Source organism: Tachyglossus aculeatus, chromosome 20 (assembly GCF_015852505.1).
Source record: "Tachyglossus aculeatus isolate mTacAcu1 chromosome 20, mTacAcu1.pri, whole genome shotgun sequence".
NCBI classification, from domain to species: Eukaryota; Metazoa; Chordata; class Mammalia; order Monotremata; family Tachyglossidae; genus Tachyglossus; species Tachyglossus aculeatus.
In genome coordinates, this window is record NC_052085.1 from 18,526,842 (window position 1) to 18,540,526 (window position 13,685).

The following is a 13,685-nucleotide window of genomic DNA, read 5'->3' on the forward strand; positions in this document are numbered from 1 at the left end:
ACATATGCATGCACAGACATGTATGCAGCATGTACATGCACATTCATTCATTCATTCATTCAATCGTATTTACTGAGCCCTTACTGTGTGTAGAGCACTGGACTGAGAGCTTGGGAAGTACAAGTTGGCAGCACATAGAGACACATATGCATGCACAGACATGTATGCACATGCACACACATGTATGCAGCATGTACATGCACATTCATTCATTCAGTCATATTTATTGAGCGCTTACTGTGTGCAGAACATTGGACTGAGCGCTTGGGAAGTACAAGTTGGCAACATCTAGAGACACATATGCATGCACAGACATGTATGCAGCATGTACATGCACATTCATTCATTCATTCATTCAATCGTATTTACTGAGCCCTTACTGTGTGTAGAGCACTGGACTGAGAGCTTGGGAAGTACAAGTTGGCAGCATATAGAGACACATATGCATGCACAGATATGTATGCACATGCACACACATGTATGCAGCAGGTACATGCACATTCATTCATTCAATCATATTTACTGAGCGCTTACTGTGTGCACAGCACTAGACTAAGCGCTTGGGAAGTACAAGTTGGCAACATATAGAGACACACATGCATGCACAGACATGTATGCAGCATGTACATGCACATTCATTCATTCATTCATTCAATCGTATTTACTGAGCACTTACTGTGTGCAGAGCACTGTACTAAGCGCTTGGGAAGTACAAGTTGGCAACATATAGAGACGCATATGCATGCACAGACATATATGCACATGCACACATGTATGCAGCATGCACATGCACATTCATTCATTCATTCAATCAATCAATCGTATTTATTGAGCACTTACTGTGTGCAGAGCACTGGACTGAGCGCTTGGGAAGTACAAGTTGGCAACATCTAAGACACATATGCATGCACAGACATGTATGCTCATGCACACACATTTGGGAAGTACAAGTTGGCAACATATAGAGACATACAGACATGTATGTGCATGCACACACATGTATGCACCATGCACATGTAGAGCAGCAGCGTGGCTCAGTGGAAAAGAGCCCGGGCTTTGGAGTCAGAGGCCACGGGTTCAAACCCCGGCTCCGCCAATTGCCAGCTGTGTGACCTTGGGCAAGACACTTCACTTCTCTGGGCCTCAGTGACCTCATCTGGAAAGTGGGGATTAAGACTGGGAGCCCCCCATGGGCCAACCTGATCACCCGGTAACCTCCCCAGCGCTTAGAACAGTGCTTTGCACATAGTAAGCGCCCAACAAATGCCATTATTATTATTATGCACACACATACACACAGATGCATGCAGAGTTTGGCCAGAAACAATTGCCTTTACATTTTCTCAGCATTTCTCGGTTTCCAAGACTCTATTCATGGGGGGCCGGCAACTCTGATCCCAGGGTGTTTTCTGCTGTGCTTGTGTTTAGCAAGTCTTTGTCTACTTCCATCAACCTGAATTGCTGCTTTTTTCTTTTCGCATCTGCATTTGCATCTTGCATTTGGTCTCTTTTGCATTTGAAGGGCTGGAAGTCCAAGCTGGCTACATATTGAGCCGCTCCCTACCCAAGGAGGGGCTCACAGTCTAGAAGGGGGAGACAGACAACAAAACAAAACAGGTGGGCAGGTGTCAAGTCATCAGAATAAATAGAAATAAAGCTAGATGCACATCATTAAGAAAATAAATGGAATAGTAAATACGTACAAGTAAAACAGAGTAATAATATAATAATAATAGGGTTCTAATCCCGGCTCTGCCACTCATCAGCTGTGTGACTTTGGGCAAGTAATACTAGTAATAATAATGATGGCATTTATTAAGCGCTTACTATGTGCAAAGCACTGTTCTAAGCGCTGGGGAGGTTACAAGGTGATCAGGTTGTCCCACGGGACGCTCCCAGTCTTCATCCCCATTTTCCAGATGAGGTAACTGAGGCCCAGGGAAGTGAAGTGACTTGCCCAAAGTCACACAGCTGACAATTGGCGGAGCCGGGATTTGAACCCAAAGTCCAGGCTCTTTTCCACTGAGCCACGCTGCTTCTCTAAGTGCCTCAGTTACCTCATCTGATAATAATAATAATAATAATAATAATAATAATAATAATGATGGCATTTATCAAGCACTTACTATGTGCAAAGCACCGTTCCAAGCACTGGGGAGGTCACAAAATGATCCAGTTGTGCCACGGGGGGCTCCCAGTCTTCATCACCATTTTCCAGATGAGGCAACTGAGGCCCAGAGAATAATAATAATGGCATTTGTTAAGCGCTTACTATGAGCAAAGCACTGTTCTAAGCGCTGGGGGGTTACAAGGTGATCAGGTTGTCCCACGTGGGGCTCCCAGTCTTCATCCCCATTTTCCAGATGAGGCAACTGAGGCCCAGAGAAGTGAAGGGACTTGCCCAAAGTCACACAGCTGACAATTGGCAGAGCTGGGATTTGAACCCATGACCTCTGACTCCAAAGCCCAGGCTCTTTTCCACTGAGCCACACTGCTTCTCGAAGTCACTTAACTTCTCTGTGCCTCAGTTACCTCCTCTAATAATAATAATAATGGCATTTATCAAGCGCTTACTATGTGCAAAGCACCATTCCAAGCGCTGGGGAGGTCACAAGGTCCCACGGGGGGCTCCCAGTCTTCATCCCCATTTTACAGATGAGGCAACTGAGGCCCAGAGAAGTGAAGTGACTTGCCCAAAGTCACACAGCTGACAATTGGTGGAGCCGGGATTTGAACCCAAAGTCCAGACTCTTTTCCACTGAGCCACGCTGCTTCTCTAAATGCCTCAGTTACCTCATCTAATAATAATAATAATAATGGCATTTATCAAGTGCTTACTATGTGCAAAGCACCGTTCCAAGCACTGGGGAGGTCACAAAATGATCCGGTTGTCCCACGGGGGGCTCCCAGTCTTCATCCCCATTTTCCAGATGAGGCAACTGAGGCCCAGAGAATAATAATAATGGCATTTGTTAAGCGCTTACTATGAGCAAAGCACTGTTCTAAGCGCTGGGGGGTTACAAGGTGATCAGGTTGTCCCACGTGGGGCTCACAGTCTTCATCCCCATTTTACAGATGAGGTAACAGAGGCACAGAGAAGTGACGTGAAGTGACTTGCCCAAACTCACACAGCTGACAATTGGCGGAGCCGGGATTTGAACCCATGACCTCTGACTCCAAAGCCCAGGCTCTTTTCCACTGAGCCACGCTGCTTCTCTAAGTCACTTAACTTCTCTGTGCCTCAGTTACCTCATCTAATAATAAAAATAATGGCATTTATCAAGCACTTACTCTGTGCAAAGCACTGTTCCAAGCGCTGGGGAGGTCACAAGGTGATCAGGCCATCCCACGGGGGGCTCCCAGTCTTCATCCCCATTTTCCAGATGAGGTAACTGAGGCCCAGGGAAGTGAAGTGACTTGCCCAAAGTCACACAGCTGACAATTGGCAGAGCCGAATTTGAACCCATGACCTCTGACTCCAAAGCCCAGGCTCTTTTCCACTGAGCCACACTGCTTCTCGAAGTCACAACTTCTCTGTGCCTCAGTTACCTCCTCTAATAATAATAATAATGGCATTTATCAAGCACTTACTATGTGCAAAGCACCGTTCCAAGCGCTGGGGAGGTCACAAGGTCCCACGGGGGGCTCCCAGTCTTCATCCCCATTTTCCAGATGAGGCAACTGAGGCCCAGAGAAGTGAAGTGACTTGCCCAAAGTCACACAGCTGACAACTGGTGGAGCCGGGATTTGAACCCAAAGTCCAGACTCTTTTCCACTGAGCCACGCTGCTTCTCTAAGTGTCTCAGTTACCTCATCTAATAATAATAATAATAATGGCATTTATCAAGCGCTTACTATGTACAAAGCACCGTTCCAAGCACTGGGGAGGTCACAAAATGATCCAGTTGTCCCACAGGGGTGCTCCCAGTCTTCATCCCCATTTTCCAGATGAGGCAACTGAGGCCCAGAGAATAATAATAATGGCATTTGTTAAGCGCTTACTATGAGCAAAGCACTGTTCTAAGTGCTGGGGGGTTACAAGGTGATCAGGTTGTCCCACGTGGGGCTCACAGTCTTCATCCCCATTTTACAGATGAGGCAACTGAGGCCCAGAGAAGTTAAGTGACTTGCCCAAAGTCACACAGCTGACAATTGGCAGAGCCGGGATTTGAACCCATGACCTCTGACTCCAAAGCCCAGGCTGTTTTCCACTGAGCCATGCTGCTTCTCTAAGTCACTTAACTTCTCTGTGCCTCAGTTACCTCATCTAATAATAAAAATAATGGCATTTATCAAGTGCTTACTATGTGCAAAGCACCGTTCCAAGCGCTGGGGAGGTCACAAGGTGATCAGGCCGTCCCACGGGGGGCTCCCAGTCTTCATCCCCATTTTCCAGATGAGGCAACTGAGGCCCAGAGAAGTGAAGTGACTTGCCCAAAGTCACACAGCTGACAATTGGCAGAGCCGGGATTTGAACCCATGACCTCTGACTCCAAAGCCCAGGCTCTTTTCCACTGAGCCACGCTGCTTCTCGAAGTCACTTAACTTCTCTGGGCCTCAGTTACCTCCTCTAATAATAATAATGATAATGGCATTTATCAAGCGCTTACTATGTGCAAAGCACCGTTCCAAGCGCTGGGGAGGTCACAAGGTCCCACGGGGGGCTCCCAGTCTTCATCCCCATTTTCCAGATGAGGCAACTGAGGCCCAGAGAAGTGAAGTGACCTGCCCCAAAGTCACACTGTGCGCAGAGCACTGTATTTTCCTGATCCGTTTTTCAGACCAGCTACATTCTCCTGTCCTGGAAAAGGGGTCCTAACTCTTTCCAATAGGCAGAAGCGCCAGCATCTGTTGTCACCCCCAGTCCAACACACACAAAACTCCCACTTTGGTGTAGAAACACACAAGCAGCTACCTCACATACTCATTCCCCCACATACCCCACTCATTCATTCAATTGTATTTATTGAGCGCTTAATGTGTGCAGAGCACTGTACTGAGCGCTTGGGAAGTCCAAGTTGGCAACATATAGAGACGGTCCCTACCCAACAGTGGGCTCACAGTCTAGAAGGGGGAGAGAGAGAACGAAACAAAACATATTAGCAAAATAAAATGAGTAGAACTTTTCTGTGGCTCAGTTACCTCATCTGTAAAATGGGGATTAAGACTGTGAGCCCTATGCGGAACAACATTCATTCACTCATCTCCACACCCTGACACCCACGGGCACGGGCACCACACACACACACAAACACAAACACACACCATCACTCGCTCACACCTTCAGCCCTGCCCTGACACATCCACAAACAGGCACAGCAGCCACACACACGAGAGCATCAGCCCATCCCTACCATCCACCCTGTCCCATTCATTCATTCAATCGAATTTATTGAGCGCTTACTGTGTGCGGAGCACTGTACTACGCGCTTGGAAAGTCCAAGTTGGCAACATATAGAGACGGTCCCTATCTAGCAGGGGTCCCACCCAGCCCTCTCCCCTGCCAGGCTGCAGCGGGACCCCAGTGGGCTCCAGCAGCAGCTTCTGCGGGGCCTGCGCCCCTTCCAAGCAGTCCACGGGTGTCCGCGAACTGGTGTGTCGGTGGTTGTGCTCCTGTGGGTGCCACCTGGGAAGGGGGAAAGGGAATCCAGGAATGCCGCGGTCCCAGGGATTATGAGCTAGGGAGGTGGCAGCAGGAGCAGTTGCAGGGAGGTGGCAGAGGAAGAGGAGGAGGAATAGGAGGAGAAGGAGGCAAAGAAGGAGGAGGGGGAATAAGAGGAGGAGGCAAAGGAGTGGGGGTAGGAAGAGGGGGAACAGGAGAAGGGAGAGGAGAGGAAGGGAGAGGCGAAGGGAAAGCGGGAGGAAGAGAAGGGGAGAAGGAGAAGGAGGAGGAGGAGGAATAGGAGGAGAAGGAGGAGGGGGAACAAGAGGAGGAGGCAAAGAAGTGGGGGTAGGAAGAGGGGGAACAGGAGAAGGAAGAGGAGAGGAAGGGAGAGGTGAAGGGAAAGCAGGAGGAAGAGAAGGGGAGGAGGAAGGGGAGGAGGAATAGGAGGAGAAGGAGGCAAAGATGTTAGAGGGGGAATAAGAGGAGGAGGCAAAGAAGTGAGGGTAGGAAGGGGGAAATAGGAGAAGGGAGAGGAGAGGAAGAGAGAGGTGAAGGGAAAGCAGGAGGAAGAGAAGGGGAGGAGGAGGAGGAGGCAAAGAAGGAGGAGGGGGAATAAGGAGGAAGCAAAGAAGTGGGGGTAGGAAGAGGGGGAACAGGAGAAGGGAGAGGAGAGGAAAGGAAGGAGAGGAAGGGAGAGGCGAAGGGAAGGCAGGAGGAAGAGAAGGGGAGGAGGAGAAGGAGAAAGAGGAGGAGAAGGAGAAGGAGGCAAGGAAGGAGGAGGGGAATAAGAGGAGGAGGCAAAGGAGTGGGGATAGGAAGAGGGGGAACAGGAAAAGGGAGAGGAGAGGAAAGCAAGGGGAGGAAGCTAGAGGCAAAGGGAAAGCAGGAGGAAGAGAAGGGGAGGAGGAGAAGGAGAAAGAGGAGGAGGAGGAGGAGGAGGAGGAGGCAAAGAAGGAGGAGGGGGAATAAGGAGGAAGCAAAGAAGTGGGGGTAGGAAGAGGGGGAACAGGAGAAGGGAGAGGAGAGGAAAGGAAGGAGAGGAAGGGAGAGGCAAAGGGAAAGCAGGTGGAAGAGAAGGGGAGGAGGAGGAGGAGGAGGAAGAGGAGGAGAAGGAGGCAAGGAAGGAGGAGGGGGAATAAGGAGGAAGCAAAGAAGTGGGGGTAGGAAGAGGAAAGGAAGGAGAGGAAGGGAGAGGCAAAGGGAAAGCAGGAGGAAGAGAAGGGGAGGAGGAGGAGGAGGAGGAGGAAGAGGAGGAGAAGGAGGCAAGGAAGGAGGAGGGGGAATAAGGAGGAAGCAAAGAAGTGGGGGTAGGAAGAGGAAAGGAAGGAGAGGAAGGGAGAGGCAAAGGGAAAGCAGGTGGAAGAGAAGGGGAGGAGGAGGAGGAGGAGGAAGAGGAGGAGAAGGAGGCAAGGAAGGAGGAGGGGGAATAAGGAGGAGGCAAAGAAGTGGGGGTAGGAAGAGGAAAGGAAGGAGAGGAAGGGAGAGGCAAAGGGAAAGCAGGAGGAAGAGAAGGGGAGGAGGAGAAGGAGGAGGAAGAGGAGGAGAAGGAGGCAAGGAAGGAGAAGGGGGAATAGGAGGAGGCGGCAAAGGAGTGGGGGTAGGAAGAGGGGGAACAGGAGAAGGGAGAGGCGAAGGGAAAGCAGGAGGAAGAGAAGGAGAGGGGGAGAAGGAGGAAGAGGAGTAGGAGGCAAGGAAGGAGGAGGGGGAATAGGAGGAGGCGGCAAAGGAGTGGGGGTAGGAAGAAGGGGAACGGGAGAAGGGAGAGGCGAAGGGAAAGCAGGAGGAAGAGAAGGAGAGGGGGAGAAGGAAGAAGAGGAGGAGAAGGAGGCAAGGAAGGAGGAGGGGGAATAAGAGGAGGAGGCAAAGGAGTGGGAGTAGGAAGGGGGGACGGGAGAAGGGAGAGGAGAGGAAAAGAAGGAGAGGAAGGGAGAGGCGAAGGGAAAGCAGGAGGAGGAGGAGGAAGAGGAGGCGGAGAGCGTGCAGGCGGCCGAGTTTGCCGCCGCCAGAGTCCGGCCCCCGGCGGGAGGAGAGCGGGAGGTAAGGGAACTGAGGCCCGCGGAGGGCGGAGCGGAGGGAGGGAGGGAGGGAGCCGCGGAGGGAGGAGCGGAGGGAGCCGCGGGATGGGTCGGGGGGCGTCGGGGGGCTCCGGGGGCCCCGGGGGCTCCCGGCCCGCCGGCCCCAGCTCGGGGAACAGGGGCGAGGACGGCCTAGCCCGGCCCGGCCCAAGCCTCGGGGCCGGCCCTTGCGCCTCAGGGCCCCGCCGCACGCCCTCCTTCTCCTCCTCCTCTTCCTCCTCCTTCTCCTCCTCCCCTTCTCTTCCTCCTGCTTTCCTTCTTCTCCTCTCCTCTCCCAGCTCCTGTTCCCCCTCTTCCTACCCCCACTCTTTTGCCTCCTCCTCTTATTCCCCCTCCTCCTTCCTTGTCTCCTTCTCCTCCTCTTCCCCCTTCTCCTCCTCCCCTTCTTTTCCTCCTGCTTTCCCTTCGCCTCTCCCTTCCTCTCCTTCCTTTCCTCTCCTCTCCCTTCTCCCGTTCCCCCTCTTCCTACCCCCACTCCTTTGCCTCCTCCTCTTATTCCCCCTCCTCCTTCCTTGCCTCCTTCTCCTCCCCTTCTTTTCCTCCTGCTTTCCCTTCGCCTCTCCCTTCCTCTCCTTCCTTTCCTCTCCTCTCCCTTCTCCTGTTCCCCCTCTTCCTACCCCCACTCCTTTGCCTACTCCTCTTATTCCCCCTCCTCCTTCCTTGCCTCCTTCTCCTCCTCTACCTCCTCCTCCTCCCCTTCTCTTCCTCCTGCTTTTCCTTCGCCTTTCCCTTCCTCTCCTCTCCTCTCCCTTCTCCTGTTCCCCCTCTTCCTACCCCCACTCCTTTGCCTTCTCCTCTTATTCCCCCTCCTCCTTCCTTGCCTCCTTCTCCTCCTCCTCCTCCTTCTCCTCCCCTTCTCTTCCTCCTGCTTTCCCTTCACCTCTCCCTTCCTTTCCTTCCTTTCCTCTCCTCTCCCTTCTCCTGTTCCCCCTCTTCCTACTCCCACTCCTTTGCCTCCTCCTCTTATTCCCGTCCTCCTTCCTTGCCTCCTTCTCCTCCTCTTCCTCCTTCTCCTCCTCCCCTTCTGTTCCTCCTGCTTTCCCTTCACCTCTCCCTTCCTCTCCTTCCTTTCCTCTCCTCTCCCTTCTCCTGTCCCCCCTCTTCCTACTCCCACTTCTTTGCTTCCTCCTTATTCCCCCTCCTCCTTCTTTGCCTCCTTCTCCTACTCCTCCTCTTCCCTCCAGTCCTCCCGGCTGGCAGATCAGCGCTGGGGTGGATGGGCGGATGGCGGGTGGGCTGATGGAGGTGGGTTTGCGGCAGGCCTTCATTTTCGAGAAGAGCCAGGAGACTGGATTGATTGCACAGGTGTCTCTGGGGCCCAAAACCACCCTAACCCCCAAACAAAAAAGCCACCTCCCAACCTGCCACTTCTTACCTGTGTGCACCCAGAAGTAAAGTTTGCTTTCATTACAGTGATTCTGTGGTAATTATAGTTAGAACTGTTAAGGCGGAAAGGAGTTGCTTAAACACCCCGAAGAACTCCACATCCCCCAAAACTCTGGAAAACCTCGATTAAAACTGGTAGGCATTATTAGACTCAGCCCCGAGTAGAAGCCCAACAGGTGTTAAGTCTCTGAACAGCCGTCTGTGAAATGGAAAAGTACGTTTCTCTTTCTGTTATTTAGCAGTGCATTTGGGTTCCAGTGACGGCACAAATCTCTTGCCAGAATCAGGCAAGTGTGTGGTATTTTGGACTGAATTTTGTTCAGAAGAAAGCTTTGTTTAAGTCGTGATTCCATGAGATGTATATCTGATGCTTACCGGATGAGCCCAGCACCAGGAACATGGAGAGAGCAGCTCAGGTTTTGCCCGGTGGACCCCCTCACCCATCCACCACTCTCCATCCCATCTCTTCCCCCAACCCACCCCTCTGTCAGTCTGGGTGAGCCAGAACCAGCAGAGTTCAAAGAATCCAGGGGAACAGGCAGCATAATAATAATAATAATGATAGCCTTTATTAAGCGCTTACTATGTGCAAAGCACTGTTCTAAGCACAGGGGAGGTTACAAGGTGATGAGATTGTCCCACGGGGGGTTCACAGTCTTCATCCTCATTTTACAGATGGGGGAACTGAGGCCCGGGGAAGTTAAGTGACTTGCCGAAAGACACACAGCTGACAAGTGGCAGAGCCGGGATTTGAACCCATGACCTCTGACTCCAAAGCCCGTGCTCTTTCCACTGAGCCACGCTGCATAGTTGGGGCAGAGGAATTGAGGGATTGAGGGAGGGAGAGGGAATTCCCCTGGGCCTCTCTGTACATCCTACAGGAGGAAGCCAAAGTCAGTGGTCCGTATTCAAATGCACTAGAGAATACCACTTACTAAATCATGGAGTGCTATTCTGATAAATGAAACCACGAAGCTTCCCCTATTAGAAAGCAGACAAAAATCTTCTCAGATCTGTCTTCTTTTGAATCTCTTCTTCCCTTCAAGAAGAAATTATGATAGGCATGAGGGATGATTTAGGCCAATCTAAAAATGCAAAAAATTAGTCAGGACTGGTTTGGCATCTATATGATTATGGCATTATGGGATTAGAACCCATGACCTCTGACTCCCAAGCCTGAGCTCTTTCCACTGAGCCACACTGCTTCCCTATTGTGTGAGCCCGCTGTTGGGTAGGGACCGTCTCTATATGTTGCCAACTTGTACTTCCCAAGCGCTTAGTACAGTGCTCTACACACAGTAAGCGCTCAATAAATACGATTGAATGAATGAATGAATGAATCTAGCTTTATTTCTATTTATTTTGATGACTTGACACCTGTCCACATGTTTTTTTTTTTCCCTGTCTCCCCCTTCTAGACTGTGAGCCCGCTGTTGGGTAGGGACCGTCTCTATATGTTGCCGACTTGTACTTCCCAAGCGCTTAGTACAGTGCTCTTCACACAGTAAGCGCTCAATAAATACGATTGAATGAATGAATGAATGAATGAATGAATGAATATGAGACTCTTTTGGAGGGAAGTTGCAGACTGCGTAACTTGTTTTGACAATAAACAATTTAAAGACATAGTTAAGCACCGTCTCCAACAGCAGAATGAAGCAGTAGACTGTGGGCACGTATGGAGGGAGAGTACCGCAACAGGCAGACCAGCCTACTCTCAGGGGCAGTTAAAGGCAGAGGACTCGTTCTTCTCCTGCAAAGAATTTTCAAAGGTCAGGATTGTAAGAGGCAGGATTGTATGGAAAAAATGGATTAATGCAGCAAGGAGCTACCTTTAGGTGCAAGCAATGTAGAAGGGTATGTCAATCAAACAACAGTCTTTTCTTGTCACTGTGACAATATATACTTAGTTGTTTTTCGTAATGGAAGACACCACTGAGGGTGAGGTTCACCTAGGAGTGTGTGAGTGGTTGTATTTGCCAATATGAAGCCTGCTATCCTGGCCACATTGGGTACAGAAAATGGTTGTACCATGTGGTGTTGTACTTAGTGTTTGTAGCGCCAGGCTCCATTTTCCCCTCTGTCTCCTTGTTTTCTTTCCATCTGAAGCTTTTGCTGGAGACCTGGAGAAGGTACAGAAAAGGCAAGCCAAGGTGGGTGAAAAAGTTTCTTCAGAAGGATAGATTGAAGACGTTCTGACTAGTTTGGAAAGACAAAGGCTGTGAGACGTGGTTAAAATTTGCATCATCGTGAAGGGTACAGAGAGTGTGAATCCAGAATTGCTGAAACCTCTAGGTTCGAAATGATCCAAAACACGCCTTTACCTAATTTCCCACTTCAGGAAATTGATCAGGCTGCAGGAAGTTGAGTAGGGCTTGGATAAATCCGTGGATAAGAGATCCTTTATACCTTCTTAGCAATCAATGTTCAGAAGGATTTAGGCAGATGCATAGTACCACAGTGGGAGTTGTTAGAAGAAAACAATAGCGATGTCCTCTCCAAGCACTTAATACAGTGCTTTGCACTCAGTAAGAGCTCAATAAATGTGGTCGATTGATTAATTGATTGATTGGATGTTGTGTTGTGCATCCATAGTCACGAAGGTGGTCGTTAGTGAGGGTTAGCATCAAAAACAATAGCGATGTACTCCCCAATCACTTAATACAGTGCTTTGCACTCAGTAAGAGCTCAATAAATGTGGTCGATTGATTAATTGATTGATTGGATGTTGTGTTGTGCATCCATAGTCACGAAGGTGGTCGTTAGTGAGGGTTAGCATCAAAAACAATAGCAATGTACTCCTCAAGCACTTAATACAGTGCTTTGCACTCAGTAAGAGCTCAATAAATGTGGTCGATTGATTAATTGATTGATTGGCTATTGCATTGTGCATCCATAGTCACGAAGGCGGTCGTTAGTGAGGGTTAGCATCATGGTGTTCTTCCGATCATTTTTTGCTGCTGCTGTCAAAGACAGAATCTTAGGCTGGTTGGTTTGACCCAAGAACAGCATTGTTAAGGCCTTATGCTCTTAACCTGATTCTCTTACTGGAGGTGGGGACTGAGGGTCCACAGTGACCTGACTGGTCAATCAATCAATCAATCAATCAGTCATATTTATTGAATGCTTACTATGTGCAGAGCACTGTACTAAGCGCTTGGGAAGTCCAAGTTGGCAACATATAGAGACGGTCCCTACCCAACAGTGGGCTCACAGTCTAGAAGGGGGAGACAGAGAACAAAACCAAACATATTAACAAAATAAAATGAATAGAATAGATATGTACAAGTAAAATAAATAAATAAATCGAGTAATAATTATGGACAAACATATTTACAAGTTGCAAGTTGGAGGTTTGCAGTCCTGCAGGAGGGACCCTGGAGACTACAAGGAGGCTTGGCTTGGTGGCCTCGGAGTCAGAGGTTCTGGCTTTAAAGTACTCCTCAATTCCCTTGCCCCCTCCTACCTCACCTCGCTTTCCTACTACAATCCAGCCCTCACACTTCGCTCCTCTAATGCCAGCCTTCTCACACTGTACCTCAGTCTCATCTGTCTTGCCACCGACCCCTCACCCACATCCTGCCTCTGGCCTAGAACGCCCTCCCACCTCAAATCCGACAGAGAATCACTCTCCCCCTCTTCCAAGTCTTCCCTGATTGAGCCCTGCTTTCCTCTTCTCCCAGTCACTTCTGCATCACCCCGATTTGCTCCCTTAAATCATCCCCCTCCCAGCCCCACAGCACTTATGTAATTTTATTTATTTATATAATAATTTAAATAATTTAATTAATCAGTAATTATTAATTATTTAATTAAATAGTTTAAACAATTAAATTAAATTTATTTTATTTTAATTTTATTTATTTAATTTACTTTATGTAATTTAAGTCCACATATGTAATTTATTTATTTACTTTAATGTCTGCCTCCCCTTATTTTGTTAGTATGTTTGGTTTTGTTCCCTGTCTCCCCCTTCTAGACTGTGAGCCCACTGTTGGGTAGGGACCGTCTCTAGATGTTGCCAACTTGTACTTCCCAAGCGCTTAGTACAGTGCTCTGCACACAGGAAGCCCTCAATAAATATGATTGATTGATTGATTGTGGACAGGCAATGTGTCTGTTTATTGTTATATTGTAGTCTCTCAAGTGCTTCGTACACCCCCTTCTAGACTGTGAGCCTACTGATGGGTAGGGACCGTCTCTATCTGTTGCCAACTTGTACTTCCCAAGCGCTTAGTACAGTGCTCTGCACACAGTAAGCACTCAATAAATACGATTGAATGAATGAATGAATCTGCACAGAGGAAGTGCTCAATAAATACGATTGAAGGAATGAAAGAATGAATGAATGGGTTCTAATCCTAGCTTGCCATTCGCCTGCTGTGTGATGCTGGGAAAGTCCCTTAACTTCTCTGTGCCTCAGTTCCTTACTTCCCCATTTGCAAAAATGGGGATTCAGATGACACCTGTCCACATGTTTTGTTTTGTTGTCTGCCTCCCGCTTCTAGCACCTGTTCTCCCTCCTACTTAGGTTGTGAGCCCCATGTAGGGCCCGATTTTCTTGTATCTACTTCAGTGCTAGGTACAGTTCTTGATACATAGCAAGAGCTTAACAAACA

The 13,685-nt window shown here is 49.2% G+C and overlaps 1 protein-coding gene across 1 annotated transcript in view; it reads left to right on the forward strand.

Annotated features, from left to right (window-relative positions):
• The first annotated feature begins 7,586 nt into the window (after nucleotides 1–7,586).
• NPAS2 (neuronal PAS domain protein 2) overlaps nucleotides 7,587–13,685 on the forward strand; it is a 194,623-nt gene continuing 188,524 nt past the window's right edge. The window contains exon 1 of the mRNA XM_038761890.1: nucleotides 7,587–7,642. The gene's annotated coding sequence lies outside the window, so the exon portion shown is untranslated. The remainder of the gene's footprint in view (nucleotides 7,643–13,685) is intronic.